General features: G+C 41.2%; 1 protein-coding gene and 1 non-coding gene across 7 annotated transcripts in view; both read right to left on the reverse strand.

Annotated features, from left to right (window-relative positions):
• LOC104239900 (MADS-box protein AGL42-like) overlaps window positions 1-15035 on the reverse strand; it is a 55497-nt gene that overhangs the window by 36282 nt on the left and 4180 nt on the right. The gene's annotated exons all lie outside the window — the stretch shown is intronic.
• On the reverse strand, window positions 834-940 carry LOC138869843 (small nucleolar RNA R71). Its single transcript, XR_011400094.1, has one exon. It is a non-coding gene; the product is annotated as a small nucleolar RNA R71 (small nucleolar RNA).

Here is a 15035-nt window from a genome sequence, read left to right on the forward strand (position 1 = left end):
TGGTTAATTTCTGCAATAGTAGATTAATAGAAAAACATCACTCTTGATTACCTTGGACAATTAATTGGTTTTAGTTTACTTAATTAGCGATTGATCTAAGTCTCTGTGGGTTCGACATCCGACTTTCGAGTCACTTTATTACTTGACGGCCACGTATACTTGCGTGTGTGTTTGGTTGCAACAAGTTTTTGAAGCCATTGTCGGGGTCTTAGTTATTGATTGTCTATTTAAGTTAAGCTTTTATTCGTTATTTGTTCAAGTTTTACTTTTTAGTTTGCTTTATTTGTGATAATGCAGGCTCTTCTCTTGAATGCGGTAGAGTAGAAGTGCAAACAATCTCCTTCCTCTTGATCCTGAAATCGAATGAACACTTCATAGAGTGAGGAGGGAAGCCGAAGCTATAACTGGAATAGAAAGAGTGTTGGACATCATAGTTCAACCACAACCAATAGAGATGGCAGGTCATGAAGAGCGTCCGGTGATAGAAGGGGCAAGGCCCAATCTTGCTAATATGACTCAGGCTCTTGTGAAGCTTGATATCACGGTCACTTTAAACTCAAAAAGTACATGGTGCAACTGATTTTGTCCACCAGGCAGTATGTGGGTCTATCTCATGAAGATCCGCAGAGGCATATTCAGAACTTCCTGGAAATTATGCACACTTATAATTATCCGAACGTTTCCAAGGACTACGTCAGGCTGACACTGTTCCTTTTTTATTGATGGGGGAAGCTAAGGAATGGATGCAAAAGGCGGCTGCAAACTCAAGCAACACTTGGGATGATCTAGCAAGGAAATTCTTAATCAAGTTTTTTCCCACTAAGAAGACAAAGTCGCTGAGGAGCCAGATTCTTGGGTTTCAACAACGAGATGGCGAGACTCTTCGTCAAGCTTGGGAAAGATACAAGAAGCTACTCAAAGACTGCCCACATCATTGTCAGACTGATGAGGTGTTGGGTCATACTTTCGTTGATGGGTTGTACGAGGCATCAAAGGTGAATCTTGACTCAGCATGTGGGGGTAGTTGCATGGCAAGACCATATAGTGAGATCCAGATCCTGATAAACAATTCATTTCTAATGACAATAATTGTCAAAGAGATGGGGAACCACGAAAAGCACTTAAACAAAAGGCAGTAGGTGTGATTGAGCTTGATGATTTCTCAGCCATGAGGGAAGATGTAGCGAGATTAGCAAATTAGATGAATAAAATAGCAATGCACCAAGCACAACAGATACAACATGTGCAACAGATTTCTACTTGTTGCGAGCTATGTGGTGAAGGTCACACAAGTGATATATGCCCCGTGAATCCTGAATCCATCAATTATATTGGGCAACAAGCTATAGGGCCGATGAATCAAAATGCTCAATATGGTAACACATACAGTCCGAACTGGAGGATTCATCCTAACTTCTCTTAGGGTGGAAATCAGAATAACAAGCCTCAAGCTAACTATAATCAGCCACCTAAACCCCCACAACAAGTAGAAGAGAGTTTGACTGACATAATGAAAAAGCTCTTGATAGACAATCAGAAAGTTATAGCTGAGAATCAACAAGTTGCGCACAGAGTTCAGAAATTTAGAGAGGAAGTTTGGGAAAATGGCTAACACTCAGAATATTAGACCTGCTGGAGCTCTCCCTAGTGATATTGAGCATAATCCTAAGGCTCAAGTCAATGCGGTTAACTTGAGAAATGGAAGGGTATTAGAAGAAGTTCCAAAGAAAAGAAGTATAAAGCTAGTTATGAAGGAGAATTAGTTCCTAAGCCAGTTGAGGAGAATGAGAAAGAGAATAAAGGATCAGAGCTAGTAATTATGACAAGGCCACCACCTCCGTTTCCACAAAGACTGCAAAATCAAAAAGATGACACTAAGTATAAGAAATTCTTAGATATTTTGAGCCAAGTGCGTGTGAATTTTCCTTTGGTGGAAATTTTGCAGGAAATGCTTAAGTATGTAAGGTATCTTAGAGATATTGTGGCAAACAAGCGAAGACATATAGAGTTTGAAACAGTTGCACTTACTGAAGAGTATAGTGCTAGAGTTTAGAGTAAGCTTCCTCCTAAGTTGAAGGATCCTGGGTGTTTCACAATTCCTCTGTCTCTTGGAAAAGAAGAAGTTGGTAGAGCCCTATGTAATTTAGGGGCTAATATAAATTTGATGACATCCTCTTTGTTCAAGCAACTCAGATTAGGGGTGCTTAGACCTATTACAATCATTTTACAGTTGCTAAATAGGTCACTAATTATGCCAAAAGAAATTATTGAGGATGTGTTAGTTCGAGTGAGAAAGTTTATTCTTCCTGCTGATTTTATTATTCTTGGTTACTAGGCATATGAGGAAGTTCCCATTATTTTGGGACAACCATTCTTAGCTACAGGTGGAGCGATTATTGATGTTAGGGAAGAGAAGTTGAAGATGAGAGTTGACGATAAGGAAATCACTTTTAATGTGTACAAGGCACTTAAGCTCCCTAAGCACTATGAGGACTTGTACATGATTACTGTGGTAGAACTGAAAGGGATAGAGTAGAGTCCTTATGTGAATTGTAGTGATTCGGATGGAACAACTGAGTTAGATGAGATGGTGTTGCAAGTTGAGTGTGTAAGGATGATTGAGAAAAGAGCCAGAGATGAAATAGGAGACCTTCGGAGAACGGGTAAAAAGGCTAGACTTCATGGGAGAAAGAAGAAGAGAAAGCACCCAGCCTGAGAAGAGTAGCAGAGTCATGCCGCGACGTTAAATCAGGTGCTTGTTGGGAGGCGACCCATCTTTACTCCTTTCTTTTATTTTTATTTTTATTATATTATTTTTGTAGTGTCTGTTTTTATTTTGTAGGATTATAAGCATAGGAAGCAAAACCATTAGAAGAGTGCAAAAGTGATCTAGATGGTGAGAACTAAGTGTGAGATACCGGCACAAAGGACCATCAGTGGGAGAAGTCTGAGTACCCCATGAGCCGCTATTGCTTCGGCCTTTGGCCTTTAGGGAGTCTCTTGTCCACCCTCGTTTGTATTTTGCTTTATTTGTGCATTGGGGACACTGCACTCTTTTAAGTTTGGGGTGGGATAATTTTTCTAGATAATTAGTAGTAATGTGTTAGAAAAATGTTAACTTCTTAGAAATATCAAATAAAAAATTGAAAAAGTAGAAAAATTGGACTTCTCCCTACGATAGATTTCATTCGACAGGTTTCTTAAGGGATTAAAGTCCAATAAATAAAATTTTTTATAGGTAGTGTAATAATTCCCCCTTAGTTTTTCTTTGTCCCGCGATTCTTTTCCAAGGGTTTTGTTTGAACCAGGTGTAGTTAGTTTTATTTTTTTAGGAATAGGAGCCATTGTGCTGTGATTGGAATTGAGAAAATATCTCTTGATTTTGTTATGCCTTAAGAATAGTGAGTACTTTGGTTGTGATGCTTAGGCTCAGGTTTTGACTTTTATATAAGAACCTTAAATTGTATGATTTTAACTTTGCTTAATTGCTTTGACTAGAGTGTCTTGATGATTTCAATCCTGAATGAGTTATGTGCCATGTGTGTGTGAGGTTTGTGTGTCATTCTATTTGTTGCATTTAATATCTAGAACTTGCCCCGTGTATTTGCAAAGCAAAATAGCAGTTTTGTTCAGTCTTGGAAGTGATATAGACGTTTCATTATTGAGCCAGATATATATATTTTACCCGTCTAATTGTTACGTATCATGGTTAATCCTTTGAGTCTGTAATCCTATTTTTTTGGCGTTAACCACATTACAAGCCTTACCCATTTTTTTTGAATTAACCATCTATTTCATCCTTTTCACCTCTCATGAGCACTTGAATTTTAATGAACTTTTTAAAAGTTAAAGTGTGGGGTGCTAGTTTGGCTTTTGAGTGGAACCAATGAAATAAGGAGAAATGTGCACTATTTTGAAAAAGTAAGAGCCACTTGAATTGAAAAAAAAAGTAGTTCTATTGTGTGAAAACTATTCCTTGATAGTTGGTGACTCTTGATATAATTGTGCTTAAAGAAGTATGGAGTTAATTTACATTAATGTGAAGGTGGAGCTATGGTTTGACATAAGTGTGTGATTTTAAATGTTAAAATGTATGCATTAAAGTGCTTAGGGAGGTGTAGTCATTCATATATCTAAATGTATCCTACCCGTCCCGCAGCCTACAATACAACCAAATAGAGTTCTAATTGATCCTTGACAGAATGATCTCGATTAGTAAAGTAGTACATTATGGGCAAGCCTATGGTTCATCTTTTGTAGGATATGAATGTTGTTTCTGAGAGTGAGTGAATTCATTCTATATTGAGTTCCTAATTGTTCTTGAATTTTATGTGTGTGGAATTACTCTCTTTTGTGGTGTGAGGGCACTTGATTCATGAAGGAAAGGTAATGTCGATGACCTCTATATTATTTAGAGTAAGTGAGCGGGTTGTAAAAAATGCATGGTGCTTGTTAGTCAAATTTTGAGGTGAGGATGTTACACTATTGTGCTTAGCCTATTTTAAATATTCTTGGTGTGATGAGTTATGAGAGTGGTTTAAAAAGGTTGTGTTGTTGTAAAGTGTAGAAAGTTGCTCGAGGATGAGCAAGAGTTTAAGTGTGGGGTGTTGATAAACGGCCAAAAATGCATATTTTTTGTTACAACCCATATCCACACGCGTTAGTTCATGCCATATATTAGTTAACATAAATTCAAGAAGGAATTACATTTGAGATGATAAGAAGTTAATCCTATTGGTCTTAAGTGATACAAGGGTGTATAAGGGTGATTAACAAGTATTAGAAGTTAAACGAATCAAGGATGTTGTAACTCGTATTTTCAGGTAAACCTAGAGGTTCTTAATACACTCAAGGTCATGTATTAAAGTGTTTGAATCATATAATATCCGTATCATAAGTCTTGAAGTCAAACGAGTTATGAAACAAAAGTCGACAAACGTTGTCGCAACTTAGGTTCATAATTTTACTTAAACATTAGGTTAAATGTTTCTAAGTTTTTCTCCTAATTTACAAGGAATTACGGGGTGCTCTACCTACCAAATTAAAGATCTACGAGTCTAGTTTCCAACGCATTAAACCATTTGTCAATAAGATCTCGGAGTATAGATATATTTATATTTTCGCAAGCCTGCGCAGATTGGTAGATGACAAGTAGGTGCATCACCTACTTGCCAAAATGATAGGACAAAATTAAAAGACCTAAGTCGGCCAAGAGAGGAATTTTAAGGGGTTATGAACTCAGTTATTTCATCCATTTTTCAGACCCTCAAAACCAAAGTTAACCCCTGCAACTCCTCCCCAAAAATCCCACACAAACCCTAATCGATTTTCCCTCTCTTTCAAGTTCTATTTGAAGGTAAAACCTAGAGTTTGAAGAACCAAGGGAAGGGCTGAGTTATCCAACAAGTAAGGTAAGTTACTGTCATCTTTCATACATTTTTCTCTGCTGTGAATTCATGGTAAGTCGTTCTATACATGTAAGAACTCACGGGACGGTGATCGGAAGCCGTGAGTTCGAGTTATTCACTTGTAGCGGACTGTTTTGTGGATGGTTTTGTGTTGCTATTGGGCTGCATGTTTTACTACTATTTTGTGGAGTTTTGGAGGTGGAAGGGTGTGTAGGAACACCATATATATGTAGGGTTGTGGGCTGATAGTGATTCGTAACATTTCTGGGTCGTTTGACACGACTACAGTGGTCGTCGTATGTATGATGTAATTAGGTTGTGCGTGGACTGTTTTGGGAGGCTCAATATATTTATTATTTATGTTGTTTGGGCTGTTTGGTTATTGTTTGGAATGGTATGAAGTCATATATATAGGGGAGGTGTGGTCCGTTTCAACGTAAAATAGGTTGTGATCGATACATAATAGTTATGACGCTTAAATGATAACGATAGTATCGTTTCTCTTATTGTAGACTAAGGAGTTGTGACAATTGCATATCTTGTGATTGGGGAAGTATATACAAGGTATGTGAGGCTATCCCTTTTCTTCTTTTGCACGACTCCGATTGTACATAATGTAATGAACGAGCTTCCAAAGATACTCTACTCTTAGAAGCTAGCAGTACTTACATTGCTTTCCCTCTTATGGAACGATTGATGTTAATGTTGCTTCTCTTATTCTTATGTTATCAATGTTGCTGGTACTTCCTGATTCTTATAAGGTTCGTAATGAAGAGTTGGTCCTAATAACGTGTACAGAGGATACCGACCTTATGTCACTCCGAAAGGTTTAGAATGTGATTCCATGAGTCGAGCATGCATTATATATATGTATCTATTTTACTCTACCAAGTCGCGCTATAGTCGGCCGGGTACGGCACCTATTGTACAACCACTTATCAGTTGGGTTTTACCGAGCTCCACGTGGTCGGGTACGATTCTACCGAGCCTTATGACGGTCGGGTACGTTTTTACCAAGCCTATTATGGCTGGGCACGATATATGATGATGATGCCCACAGAGGCATATGTTTTAAAAGTTTATGTATACATACATATGTATCATGCATTTCATGTCAGTAGCCCTCAGAGGTACTCAGATGTTCCAGGTTGTATATTCTCTATCCCTGCTTACATTACTGATCATATTTATGGTTCCCTGCCTTACATACTCAGTACTTTATTTGTACTGACGTCCTTTTATTTGTGGACGCTGCAGGTCCTGATAGACAGGCAGGTGCAGCTCCCCCACCACAGTAGACTGTCCAGTTCAGCGGTGATTGGCGAGATCCCTTCTCCGGACTTGCCTTGGTCTTGGTATGCAATTTTTGTTATAGACATTATGGGTATGTCGGGGCCCTGTTCCGGCTATGTTGCAACACTTATGTTCTTTTAGAGGCTCATAGACAGGTGTCGGCTCATGTATAGTTTGGTATGCCTTGTCGGCTAGTTTTTGTTGTATAGTCTTTCATAGTAGCGTGGTAGCTCATACCTTATACGTAGTTTCTTGATTGTCTGGTCATCCCCTGCTATGTATGTTCATGCCGTCATATTTTATTGCTGGTTGTCCATGATCTAGGTCTACCATTTATATTGATCTCGTCAGCCTTAAAAGATAATAATGAAGGTTAGATGAAATGTACGTTGGTGCTCGGCAAGTGTGGTCGGGTGCTAGTCATGGCCCTTCAGTTTGGGTCGTGACAAACTTGGTATCAGAGCAAGTCTGTCCTAGGGGTTGTCTATGAGCCGTGTCTAGTAGAGTCTTGATTATGGATGTGTAGCGCGCCACATTTATAATCAGGAGGCTACATGACATCTAGGGTTGTTACCTTCTTCCTGAATCTAGATCGTGCGTAGAGTTGAGTCGTAAGTGTTTGTCTCTAATATTCACCTTGTTTTCTTTCAGTGATGCCTTCGACTAGGAAGCAAACAATTAGTAGACGGCTTGATACAGCTACGGGAGAGGGTACCAGTCTGGTGCCCCAAGCCAGAGCAGGCCAAAGTGAGGCTCAGAGTGAGATGTCGTCTCATACCTCAGCTACCCCGTCTCCTCCAAAGGATATTAGGAGGCACCCAGCACCTCCAGTTCCTCCGTCTGGCATTACAGACCAGGATATGCGGAGTGATTTGCAGTTATTGACTAGCTTGGTAGCTGCTCAGGCTCAGAGGCAAAATACAGGTGCTGCTGAGAAACCAGTTAGTATGAGAGTTCGTGATTTTATTAATTTAGACCCTCCAGTGTTTACCAAATCAGAACCCAAGGAGGACCCACAGACTTTTATTGACCAGGTTCATCGTACACTTCGGGTTATGCATGTTAGTGATACAGAGGCAGTAGAGTTGGCTTCTTATCGGCTACGGGATTTAGCGGTTCTCTGGTATGATAGTTGGGAGAGATCCAGGGGTCCGAACCCTCCTCCAGCTGTGTGGAAGGAATTTTCTGAGGCCTTTCTTCGTCACTACTTGCCAGTTGAGATACGACGAGCTAGAGCTGATAAGTTCTTGAACCTTAGACAAGGTAATATGAGTGTGCGAGAGTACAGTATGCAGTTTGATTCTTTGGCAAGGTATGCTCCCCATATGGTGGCCGAGATGAGTGATAGGGTGCATATGTTCGTGAATGGGTTGGGACCACATCTGATAAATGAGTGTACGACAGCCTCCTTGGTGGAGGGCATGGATATTTCCCGTATTCAAGCTTATGCCCAGACCCTAGAGGATCGTAAGCGCCAGCAGAGGGCAGTTAGGGAGCAGGATAGGGGCCAGCATAAGAGGGCGAGATTTGCAGGGTATTCTGATGACTTCAGAGGCCGCATCAGGCCACAGTTTTCGAGGAGTTCGGCGCCACCTGTAGCTAGTGCTCCTCCACAGTTTCAGAGGCCTCGATATGATCGATCCTATTCTGGTCCAGGTCAGAGTTCGCGGGCATCTGGCTCGCAACATCACAGGGATACTAGTCAGATGAGACCCCCAACACCACATTGTGATCAGTGCGGCAAGGCCCACTTTGGACTGTGTCGTCGAGGTTCTGATGCATGCTATTCGTGCGGGCAGCCTGGCCATATGATGCGGGATTGTCCTAATAGAGGAGGTGATGGTATGGCTCAGCCGACTGGATCTGTGTCTGGTTCTTCCTCATCAGTTCGACCTCCAGCACGGGGTTTTCAGCAGTCGACAGGTCGTGGTAGGGGTAGAGGTGCAGTGCCGAGTTCGAGTGGTGCTCAAAATCGAACCTATGCTCTAGTAGGTCGACAGGATCTCGAGTCGTCTCCAGATGTTGTTACAGGTATTATATCTGTGTTTTCTTATGATGTATATGCGCTGATTGATCCGGGATCTACATTATCATATGTTACACCCTTTGTGGCTAATAAGTTTGGCATTGAACCTGAATTGATAAGTAAACCCCTTGCGGTATCTACTCCGATAGGAGATTCTGTGATTGCTAGAAGGGTATATAGAGGTTGCACTGTGATGATTTGTAGTCGTCAAACCTCGGCAAATTTATTTGAGTTAGAAATGGTTGATTTTGATGTGATAATGGGAATGGACTGGTTGGCCTCATGCTATGCAAATGTTGACTGTCGTACGAAGATGGTTAGGTTTCAATTTCCTGGTGAACCCATCATTGAATGGAAAGGGAATATTGCTACACCAAAAGGTAGGTTTATTTCCTATCTTAAGGCAAGGAAAATGATCTCAAAAGGTTACATTTATCATTTCGTTCGCGTTAGGGATGCGGAGGCGAAACCGCCTACTTTACAATCAATCCCCGTGGTCAACGAATTCCCAGATGTTTTCCCAGATGAACTCCCAGGCCTTTCTCTTAAAAGGGAGATTGAGTTTAGCATTGATGTGTTGCCTGACACTCAACCGATCTCTATTCCTCCATACAGAATGGCCCCGGCAGAGTTGCGAGAGTTGAAGGTGCAGTTGAAGGACTTGCTGGATAAGGGCTTTATTAGGCCTAGCACTTCACCTTGGGGTGCACCAGTCCTATTCGTGCGGAAGAAAGACGGGTCGTTACGGATGTGTATCGACTATCGACAGTTGAATAAGTCTACTATAAAGAACAAGTATCCACTTCCAAGAATTGATGACCTGTTTGACCAACTCCAGGGTGCCAAGTATTTCTCCAAGATTGATTTACGTTCAGGGTATCATCAGGTGAGGGTTAGGGAGAAGGATATTCCAAAGACGGCCTTCCGGACAAGATATGGGCACTTTGAGTTCTTGGTGATGTCGTTCGGGCTAACAAATGCCCCAGCAGCTTTTATGGATCTCATGAATACTATATTCAGGCCCTATCTTGATGTGTTCGTGATTGTATTCATTGATGACATTCTAGTATATTCTCGTTCGGAGGCGGAACATGCGGGCCACTTGCGGATAGTATTACAGACGCTTCAGGATCGTAAGTTATATGCTAAGCTCTCCAAATGTGAATTTTGGCTGAACTCAGTAGCGTTCCTTGGCCATGTGATATCTGACGAGGGTATTAGTGTCGACACTCAGAAGATCGATGCAGTAAAGAATTGGCCGAGACCTACAACACCATCAGAAGTCCGCAGCTTCCTAGGGCTAGCAGGATATTATAGGCGGTTTGTGGAAGGGTTTTCCTCTATATCATCACCATTGACTAAGTTAACACAGAAAGATACCAAGTTCCAGTGGTCTGACACTTGTGAACGTAGTTTTCAGGAGCTGAAGAATCGATTGACATCCGCACCAGTGCTCACTCTTCCTGAAGGAACAGAAGGTTATGTGGTATATTGTGATGCCTCAGGTATAGGTTTGGGGTGCGTATTGATGCAGCGTGGGAAGGTGATTGCTTATGCATCAAGACAATTGAAGAAGCATGAAAAGAATTATCCAACCCATGATTTGGAATTGGCTGCAGTAATATATGCTTTGAAGATATGGCGGCACTACTTATACGGCGTCCATGTTGACATCTACACAGATCACAAGAGTTTACAATACATCTTCAAGCAGAAAGAGTTGAATTTGAGGCAGCGTAGGTGGCTTGAATTATTGAAAGACTACGACGTCGAGATATTGTATCATCCCGGTAAAGCCAATGTTGTGGCAGACGCTCTCAGCCGTAAATCAATGGGAAGCTTAGTACATATTGAGGCAGGTAGATGGGGGTTGACTAAAGAGCTTCATCAGCTAGCCAATATGAGAATCAGATTGTTAGACTCTGATGACGGAGGTGTTACTGTACAGAATACATCAGAATCATCTTTGGTAGCCGAGGTAAAAGCACGGCAATATGAAGATCCTATCTTAGTACGATTAAGAGAGAGCATTCAGCAGTGTAAAAGTATGGCTTTTGAGATCGGAAGAGATGGGGCACTGAGATACCAGGGCCGATTATGTGTGCCTAATGTGGCAGGGTTGCGAGAGAAGATTATGAATGAGATTCATCAATCCCGATATTCCATCCATCCCGGCTCGACAAAGATGTATCATGATGTCAAGGAGCAGTATTGGTGGGATAACATGAAGAAGTCTATTGCAGAATTTGTAGCCCAGTGTCCCAATTGTCAACAAGTAAAGATAGAACATCAGAAACCCGGTGGATTGCTTCAGAATATAGAGATTCCGACCTGGAAATGGGAGGTGATTAATATGGACTTCATTATTGGATTACCTCGCTCTTATCATAAGTTTGACTCCATCTGGGTGATAATTGATCGACTTACAAAATGTGCCCATTTTCTGCCAGTTAAGACAACTTACACGGCTGAAGATTATGCGAAGTTGTATATCAAGGAGATTGTTAGGCTTCATGGTGTGCCGGTATCTATTATATCAGACCGAGGAGCTCAATTTACAGCTAACTTTTGGAGGTCTTTTCAGAAGGGTTTAGGCACACAAGTGAATCTCAGCACTGCATTTCATCCGCAGACTGACGGACAGGCTGAACGTACCATTCAGACACTGGAAGATATGCTACGAGCATGTGTTCTAGATTTTAAGGGAAATTGGGATGACCATCTTCCACTCATAGAATTCGCCTACAATAATAGCTACCATTCCAGTATTAAAATGGCCCCATACGAGGCACTATACGGGAGGAGATGTAGATCACCAGTTGGATGGTTCGAAGTCGGTGAAACAGAATTATATGGGCCAGATTTGATTCACCAAGCTATTAAGAAGGTGAAAGTGATACAGGAGCGATTGAGGACGGCACAAAGCAGGCAAAAATCTTATTCTGATGTCCGACGTCGTGATCTAGAGTTTGAGGTTGGTGATTGGGTTTTCCTGAGGATCTCACCAATGAAGGGTATTATGCGTTTTGGGAAGAAAGGTAAGCTGAGTCCAAGGTATATCGGGCCGTATAAAATTCTTCGACGGATTGGACAGGTTGCTTATGAGTTAGAATTGCCATCCGAATTGGAATTTGTCCACCCGGTATTCCATGTATCTATGTTGAGGAAATGTATTAGAGACCCTTCTCGAGTCGTCCCTATCAAAGATGTACAGGTTACAGAGGACCTATCATATGAAGAAGTGCCAGTGGCTATATTAGATCGACAAGTCCGCAAGCTGAGAACAAAAGATGTAGCTTCCATCAAAGTATTGTGGAGGAACAAGAATATGGAAGAAATAACATGGGAAGCAGAAGAGGAGATGAAGTCTAAATACCCGTACCTATTCCATAATGAAGATAACAAGGATGCTGGTGGAACACATAATACATTGGAAGGTGAAATGGCTCTATGAGGTAAGCAATAACTTGAGAAAACTCTTCCTTAATACAAAATGGCGATATGCAGATAATCTACATGTCCATAATGCTTTGCATACTCTTGTAAGGCCTCGGGTGTGTTTCGGATGCCCAACGTGTCATTTTGGAAGATTTTTGCCGTTTTGAACATAAATGTAATGATCTAAAGGTTCATTTTTAGTTCTAGAGATCCAAATTTGATTTCGAGACTTCCAGAATTTAAATCATTAATTATAGGACTGATCTGGAAATTTTGGTTTAATTTCATCAAGTCGCGATTGGGTTTTTGACGTGAAATGTGAGTTAATTGTTTAACGAGCGAAATGGGTATTGAACTGAGCAAACGAGATCCGAATTGAGTTTCGATTGAATGGTTGTGTTTGTATTATAATTTGTGACTCATAGGAACAAGAATCGTCTAATTCAGAGTTCATATGATGGAGTTAGAGCCATTTTAGAGAAAAATGGTTGTGCTGCAAATTTCTTAAAAGCTGCTGTATTTTCTCCAGTAGTGAACAGTACCCGCGCGTGCACAGTAACCGCGCGGGTGAACAGTGCACAGTGACCTCACGCACATGAACAGTTCCCCTGCGTGAACAGTACCGAAAATTTCTGGACAGATTTAATGTCCAGCAGTCCGAGTTTGGTCATTTTTTTAGACTTCCAAGCTTGGATTTTGGGCGATTTTTAGCAAGAAATCTTGGGAAATCTTGAGGTAAGTCACTTGTGATTATTTCTACTCTATAATATTGAATTATCATCGAATAATCCGACTAGATTATATGTTTTTGAGGAGTAAATTGAAGATTTAGGCCTAGGGATTTGAAAATAAGATTTGAAGATTTGAGGGGTCATATGAACTCCGATTTTGGTAAATTTTATATGTACGGACTCGTGGAAAGACGAGGAATCCGGTGATGTAACTTTCGTAATTTTTTGAGAAGTGGGCCCGGGGCTCGGGTTTTCGAATTTCGTGAATTTCGATATTTTTCGAGTCTTTTTGATTGGGTTATATTCCCTTAGCCTATTGTAATGTATTCGTTGTGGTTTTAACCAGATTCGACCCGGGAAGAGGTAAATTTGAGAGGCAAGGGCATAGCGGAGTAGACATTGGACCGTCTTGAGGTGAGTAATGATTTTAAATGATGCACTGAGGGTTTGAAACCCCGGATTGCACAACATACTGCTATGTTGAGATGAGACACGCGTTGTATGACGAGCGCGGGGTCATTTACTATTGGGGATTGTGACTTGGTCCATCCCAGTTGATATTTTTACCGCGTAATTGATAAAGATTTATTGTTTTTCACTATGATTGGGCTTATTGCCATATTTGGGCTTCGTGCCAATTATCTGAAATCTTTTGTGAATTTACATCACTATTTTCCTCACGAATTGAAATATTATTTGAACTCAGTCCAATTGAATTATATTATTTTGTGAACTCAGCTACATTTATACTCAACTTGAGATTTAATGATATTTATAATGCTGTTGAGCTGAGCACTATTGTTTTACTGATGCCCAAGAGGCTTATGATTATTTTCTGGACTGATTGAGGCTGAGGGCCATACGTGAGGATATGTTGAGTGATGTGAGGAGGCTTTCAGGCCTCGTCTGTGATGTGTGAAGGCTTTTAGGCCTATTGATATTGCGCTTGGGCTGTAAGAGCCCCTCCGGAGTCTGTACACACCCCCAGTGAGCGCAGGGTACCCAGGTGAGTTGGGAGTGGGCCCGAGAGGCCGTTGCTTGTGTGTGGTGAGTTGGGAGTGAGCCCGAGGGGCTGATGTTGTGTGCTGGTGAGTTGGGAGTGAGCCCGAGGGGCTGATACTATACTGAGATTTACATATTGAGCCCGAGGGGCAAGCTTTTGATTTATCCTTACTGTGGAAATTATTTGTCTTTACTGTTTTAAAAGAAGAATTATCTGATACTCACTATTTTACTGTATAACTGATTTTACTGCTTGGGATAGCGCTATATTGTGCCGTTATGAGATTTCATGTTTTCAGTCGTTATTTATTTTTATTACTCACTGGGTCGGAGTACTCACATTACTCCCTGCACCATGTGTGCAGATACAGGCAGAGCTGAGTTCGCTCCTGAGCGCTGATTCTTTCCAGACCAGGCGGTGACTAGGAGTAACGAGGTAGCTGTTGACGTCCGCAGCCCCGTTTTCTCCCTTATCTTTGTTATTTATGATAATTCCAGACTTTGTAAAATATTAGTAAACTCTGTAGTAGCTCATGACTTGTGACACCCCGATTTCGGGCTGAGTTGGGAGGGTTTTCCTTGTTCTATCACGTTTATTTCGCATTTAAGATTATATTGCCCATGATTTAGACTTATTCCTGCTAAGTAATTATAAAGAGATGTACTGTTTTGTTGATTGGCTAGCCTTATCCTCACGAGAGGCGCCATCACGACCGGGTTGGGATTTTGGGTCGTGACAGATCCCTTCTCCGGACTTGCCGTGGTCTTGGTATGCATTTTTGTTATAGACATTATGGGTATGTCGGGGCCCTGTTCCAGCTATGTTGCAGCACTTATGTTCATTTAGAGGCTCATAGACAAGTGTCGACTCATGTATAGTTTGGTATGCCTTGTCGGCTGGTTTTTGTTGTATAGTCTTTCATGGTAGCGTGGTAGCTCGTACCTTATATGTAGTTTCTTGATTGTCTGGTCATTCCTTGCTATGTATGTTCATGCCATCATATTTTATTGCTGGTTGTCCATGATCCAGGTCTACCATTTATATTGATCTCTTCAACCCTAAAAGATAATAAAAAAAGGTTAGATAAAATGTACGTTGGTGCTCGGCAAGTATGGTCGGGTGCTAGTGATGGCCCT

The sequence above is a fragment of the Nicotiana sylvestris genome, chromosome 5 (assembly GCF_000393655.2).
Source record: "Nicotiana sylvestris chromosome 5, ASM39365v2, whole genome shotgun sequence".
NCBI classification, from domain to species: Eukaryota; Viridiplantae; Streptophyta; class Magnoliopsida; order Solanales; family Solanaceae; genus Nicotiana; species Nicotiana sylvestris.